This window comes from Capricornis sumatraensis, chromosome 20 (assembly GCF_032405125.1).
Source record: "Capricornis sumatraensis isolate serow.1 chromosome 20, serow.2, whole genome shotgun sequence".
Classification (NCBI taxonomy): Eukaryota; Metazoa; Chordata; class Mammalia; order Artiodactyla; family Bovidae; genus Capricornis; species Capricornis sumatraensis.
Window position 1 is genome coordinate 66,571,724 of NC_091088.1, and position 6,696 is coordinate 66,578,419.

Consider the following 6,696-nt stretch of genomic DNA (forward strand, 5'->3'; position numbering starts at 1 on the left):
TTAAACATGAGAAAAGAGATAGGTTGGAAGTAGAAGGAAAGGGACAGATACATCATGCAAACAGTAACATAGAAAGCTAGCATAGCAGTATTAATATCAGACAAAGTAGATTTTAAGAAAAAGAGCGAAATAACAGATAAAGTGGGTTATTTTACAGTGAGAAAGACAATCGGTCATTTTCATCTTTTCCTCCAGCTTCACTGAGATATAGAATCACACTGTGTAATAAGCACTTTACTCTTCTGTCACAGACCCTAAGAGTTACACAGTAGAGCTGGTGAGGAAAAGTTCTTAATTGAAAACAACAACACCAAACCTCCTGCATTGCCAGAGGCGGGTGAAGGGGATGGGAAGTAGTGGTCGATTGATAAATGGTTACAGTTGAGTGGAACTAAAAGATGGGATGAGAAACGGGGAAGTCAAAATAAAAAGGTGGTGTTGCAAATAGAATGCTTGAAATTGAGATTATAGACATTGAAGATGTTGGTAATAATGAAGTGGAGGACTGTTTGTGGGAACGAGCAACTGAAGTGCAGTGAAGGAGAGCTGGAGGTCAAGATATTGAGTAGCAAAGTTATTCATTTCAGTTCCGTTGCTCAGTCGTGTCCGACTCTTTGCAACCCCATGGACTGCAGCATGCCAGGCCTCCCTGTCCATCACCAACTCCCAGAGTTTACTCAAACTCATATCCATCGAGTTGGTGATGCCATCCAACCATCTCATCCTTTGTTATCCCTTTCCCCTCCTGCCTTCAATCTTTCCCAGCATCAGGGTCTTTTCAAATGAGTCAGCTCTTCGCATCAGGTGGCCAAAGTATTGTCATTAAAACAAACCGAAGTTATTAAATTAATTTAAAAATAGATGGAGGAGGATGAACAGAATTAGGCAAAGTCACTGTCTTGCAAGTTCTAATGAAATCAGATTTAGGACACAATTAATGTGACTGATTTTGTCAGATGAAACTCTGATGGAGGAGGCTGACATCACCTGATTGCTATTTTTCCCTTACCGCTGGGGGACAACCAGATATCCCATGCTACCCAGTGTGCTGTAACAGGCAACACAGAACACCGCCCGGAATACAGTCCTGATGAAAAGCTGAATCAGAAAGTCCTCAAGCCTCTAGATCAACCACATCTCATCATGAACATAAGGGATAGATTGACATTTCGAGTGAAAACACAATCAACAAAAACCAGAATGTTGACAATTCTCCAGGGCAGAAAAATGGTCCACTTTTTATATTGATTAAATATGACCCACAGCTATAAAAAGGAATGCATTTGACTCAGTTCTAATGAGGTGGATGGACCTAGAGCTTTTAATACAGAGTGAAGTAAGTCAGAAAGAGAATAGATATTATATATTAACACATATGTATGGAATCTAGAAAGATGGTGGTACTGATGAACCTATCTGTAGGGTAGCAGTAGAGACGCAGACATAGAGAACAGACTTGTGGGCACAGTGGGGGAAGGAGAGGGTGGGACGAATAGGGAGAAGAGCATTGAAACATTTCCATTACCAGGTGTAAAACAGATAGCTAATGGGAAGTTGCTCTATAACCCAGGGAGCTCAGACCCAGTGCTCTGTGACAACTTAGAGGGGTGGATGGGGTGGGAGGTGGGAGAGGTGGCCCAAGAGGGAGGGGACATATATGTACCTATGGCTGATTCATAGCGATGTATGGCAGAAACCAACATAATATTGTAAAGCAATTATCTTCCAATTAAAAATAAATAAATTTAAATACAGATAAATAAATAAACAATATGACCCAAAGTGAAGAGCCAATATGGGCATATCTCAGAGATGTTGAGCCATTGGGGTCGTAAAGAGTCAAACACGGCTGAGCAACTGAACTGTAGTATTTTAAAACTGGTGAGCAGAATTGCAATTTCTCTTTGGAGGCATTATGCCCCCTAGAGGCTAATTGCTGTGACAGTTGGACAGCGTCTAAACTCTCAACACTTTCAGTTCAGTTCAGTTCAGTTCAGTTCAGTCTCTCAGTAGTGTCCAACTCTTTATGACCCCATGAATCGCAGCACGCCAGGCCTCCTTGTCCATCACCAACTCCCAGAGTTCACTCAGACTCACGTCCGTCAAGTCAGTGATGACATCCAGCCATCTCATCCTCTGTCGTCCCCTTCTCCTCCTGCCCCCAATCCCTCCCAGCTTCAGAGTCTTTTCCAATGAGTCAACACTTCACATGAGGTGGCCAAACTACTGGAGTTTCAGCTTTAGCATCATTCCTTCCAAAGAAATCCCAGGGTTGATCTCCTTCAGAATAAACGGGTTGGATCTCCTTGCAGTCCAAGGGACTCTCAAGAGTCTTCTCCAGCACCACAGTTCAAAAGCATCAATTCTTCAGCGCTCAGCCTTCTTCACAGTCCAACTCTCACATCCATACGTGACCACTGGAAAACCTTAAACCACTTTATTCCACCCTGTGTAGTTGGATTTTGGAAAAAAAATTTTTTTACAGTATTATGAGTCAACTATACTTCAATTAAAAAAAAAAAAGAAGTTGATGTAAGAGTCAACTACTACATTTAAGTTCTCTTTTGATGGTCTGTGTCCAGAGTCTTATCTTAGGAGTTACTTGACAGATTTCAGAATCTAGTCAACCCTTCACCAGTACCCCACCCAACTGCCTTCACCACTCCACTTCCCGCTCCATGGTTGTCCTTTCTGAAGACTAGCACTCCTTACCTCTTACATCCTATTTCCCTCCTTGCTTGTGTGCTCAGCAAACAGAACTCCTTGAAGAAGAAGACAAGGAGGACACTTTCCCATTTACCCTCTTCCACCCCTTTGTGCAAGGCTGGACGCAATTGCGATGCTTATTCAATGCTGTGCTGCTTGAATTAGCATCAGATGTTAAATTCCCCGTCTCCTGGCTGGGGTCCAGCTGGGCTTGGGGTGCACCCACACTGGAGTGTCTCAGGTCATGTGCGGACTGTGGGGAGTTGAGAAGTGTAAGAGGACTGGGAGGGAGCAGGGTCTGAGTGGGGCCCCCAGTTTCACAGCCCATACTTCGCAGGGTCCTTGGTGATCAAAAACTTAAGCAGCCAAAGAAATAATCAATAAACAATCTATAATGGGAATAGGGAAGCATTTTGTTTGAGCCAAATTGAGGATTATACTCTAGAGACAGATGCTCAGATAACTCTGAGGAATTGCTTTCCTGAAGCACCTTTTTCAATACAGTCTCATACCTTGTCTGACCAAAGAGTAAACATCACGCATGACAGGGTGCACACCTTCAAGGTTTCAAGAGACAAACTAGTACACAGACAGTGAGACGACAGGACCCTGGTGTCTAGGAAGGGAACTTTACCTTCCAGGGCATGGACCTGTGAGAAGACAGTTGCTCATCCTTATCTTCAAAACAGATTTTCTTTTTTTTTAAATTAGTTTAATTATTTTAATTGGAGGCTATTTACTTTACAATATTGTAGTGGTTTTTGCCAAACATTGACATAAATCAGTCACAATCGCAAATGTATTCCCCATCCAGAACCCCTCCTCCCACCTCCCTCCCTATCCCATCCCCCAGGGTCATCCCAGTGCATGAGCCCTGAGCACCCTGTCTCATTCATCAAACCTGGACCGGCGATAGGCTTCATATATGATAATATACACATTTCAATGCTATCCTGTCAAATTATCCCACCCTCACCTTCTCCCACAGAATCTAAACGACTGTTCTTTACATCTGTGTCTCTTTTGCTGTTTCTCATTTAGGGTCATCGTTACCATCTTCCTAAATTCCATATATATGCGTTAGTATACTGTATTGGTATTTTTCTTTCTGGCTTACTTCACTCTGTATAATAGGCTCCAGTTTCATCCACCTCATTAGCACTGATTCAAATGCATTCTTTTAATGGCTGAGTAATATTCCATTGTGTATATGTACCACAGCTTTCTTATCCATTCATCTGCTGATGGACACCTAGGTTGCTTGTATGCCTTGGCTATTATAAACAGTGCTGCAATGAACATCGGGGTACACATGTCTCTTTCAATTCTGGTTTCCTCTGTGTGTATGCCCAGCAGTGGGATTGCTGGGTCATATTGCAGTTTTATTTTCAGTGTTTTAAGGAATCTCCACACTGTTCTCCATAATGGCTGTACGAGTTTGCATTCCCACAAACAGTGTAAGAGGCTTCCCTTTTCTCTGCACCCTCTCTAGCATTTACTGTTTGTAGACTTTTGGATAGCAGACATTCTGACCAGCGTGAGATGGTACCTCATTGTGGTTTTGATTTGAATTTCTCTGATAATTAGTGGTCTTGAGCATCTTTTCTTGTGTTAGCCATCAGTATGTCTTCTTTGGAGAAATGTCTGTTTTGTTCTTTGGCCCACTTTTTGATTGTGTCGTTTATTTTTCTGGAATTGAGCTGCAGGAGCTGCTTGTACATTTTTGAGATTAATTCTTTGTCAGTTGCTTTGTTTGCTACTCTTTTCTCCCATTCTGAAGGCTGTTTTTTTCACCTTGCTTATGGTTTCCTTCACTGTGCAAAAGCTTTTCAGTTTAATTAGGTCCCATGTGTTTATCTTTGCTTTTATTTCCATTACTCCAGGAGGTGAGTCATAGAGGATCCTCCTGTGATTTATGTCAGAAAGTGTTTTGCCTATGTTTTCCTCTCTGAGTTTTATAGTTTCAGTCTTACATTTAGATCTTTAATCCATTTTGAGTTTATTTTTGTGTATGGTCTTAGAAAGTGCTCTAGTTTCATTCTTTACCAAGTAGTCGACCAGTTTTCCCAGCACCAGTTGTTAAAGAGATCGTCTTTTCTCCATTGTATATTCTTGCCTTCTTTGTTAAAAATAAGGTGTCCATAGGTCGTGGATTTATCTCTGGGCTTTCCATTTTGTTCCACTAATCTATATTTCTGTCTTTGTGCCAGTACCATACTGTCTTGATGACTGTAGCTTTGTAGTATAGTCTGGAGTCAAGCAGGTTGATTCCTCCAGTTCCATTCTTCTTTCTTAAGATTGCTTTGGCTATTCGAGGTTTTTTGTATTTCTATACAAATTGTGAAATCATTTGTTCTAGGTCTCTGAAAAATACCATTGGTAGCTTGATAAGGATTGCATTGAATGTATAGATTGCTTTGGATAGTATACTCATTTTCAGTATATTGATTCTTCCAATCCATGAACATGGTATATTTCTCCATCTATTTGTGTCATCTTTGATTTTTTTCATCAGTGTTTTATAGTTTGCTATATATAGGTCTTTTGTTTCTATAGGTAGACTTATTCCTAAGTATTTTATTCTTTTTGTTGCAATGGTGAATGGAATTTTTTCCTTAATTTCTCTTTCTGTTTTCTCATTGTTAGTATATAGAAATGCAAGGGATTTCTGTGTGTTAATTTTATATCCTGCAACTTTACTATAGTCATTGATTAGCTCTAGTAATTTTCTGGTGGAGTCTTTAGGGTTTTCTATGTAGAGGATCATGTCATCTGCAAACAGTGAGAGTTTTACTTCTCCTTTACCAATTTGGATTCCTTTTATTTCTTTTTCTTCTCTGGTTGTTGTGGCTAAAACTTCCAAAACTATGTTGAATAGTAGTGGTGAGAGTGGGCACTTGTCTTGTTCCTGACTTTAGGAGAAATGCTTTCAATTTTTTCCCCATTGAGGATAATGTTTGCTGTGGCTTTATAATATATAGCTTTTATTATGTTGAGGTATGTTCCTTCTACTCCTGCTTTCTGGAGGATTTTTATCAGAAATGGATGTTGAAATGTATCAAGGGCTTTCTCTACATCTATTGAGATAATCATATGGTTTTTATCTTCTAATTTATTAACATGGTGTATCACATTGATTGATTTGTGGATATTAAAGAATCCTTGCAACCTTGGGATAAAGCCCACTTGGTCATGATGTATAATCTTTTCAATATGTTGTTGGATTCTGTTTGCTGAATTTTGTTAAGGATTTTTGCATCTATGTTGATCAGTGATATTGGCCTGTAGTTTTCTTTTTTTGTGGCATCTTTGTCTGGTTTTGATATTAGGGTGATGGTGGCCTCATTGAATGACTTTGGAAGTTTACTTTCCTGTAATTTTCTGGAAGAGTTTGAGTAGGATAGGGGTTAGCTCTTCTTTAAATTTTTGGTAGAATTCAGCTGTGAAGCCGTCTGGTCCTGGGCTTTTGTGTGCTGGAAGATATCTGATTACAGTTTCCTGTGCTTGTGATGGGTCTGTTAAGATTTTCTATTTCTTCCTGGTTCAGTTTTGGAGGGTTATACTTTTTTAAGAATTTTCCCATTTCTTCCAAGCTGTCCATTTTATTGGCATATAGTTGCTGATAGTAGTCTCTTATGATCCTTTGTATTTCTGTGTTGTCTGCTGTGATTTTTCCATTTTCATTTCTAATTGTGTTGATTTGATTCTTCTCCCTTTGTTTCTTGATGAATCTGGCTAATGATTTGTCTATTTTATTTATCTTCTCAAAGAACCATCTTTTAGCTTTGTTGATTTTGGCTATGATCTCCTTTGTTTCTTTTTCATTCTTTCTGCCCTACTTTTTCTGATTTCTTTCCTTCTACTAACCCTGGGGTTCTTCATTCCTTCCTTTTCTAGTTACTTGAGGTGTAGAGCTAGGTTATTTATTTGGGTTTTCTCTTGTTTCTTGAGGTAAGCTTGTATTGTCATGAATGTTCTCCTTAGCACTGA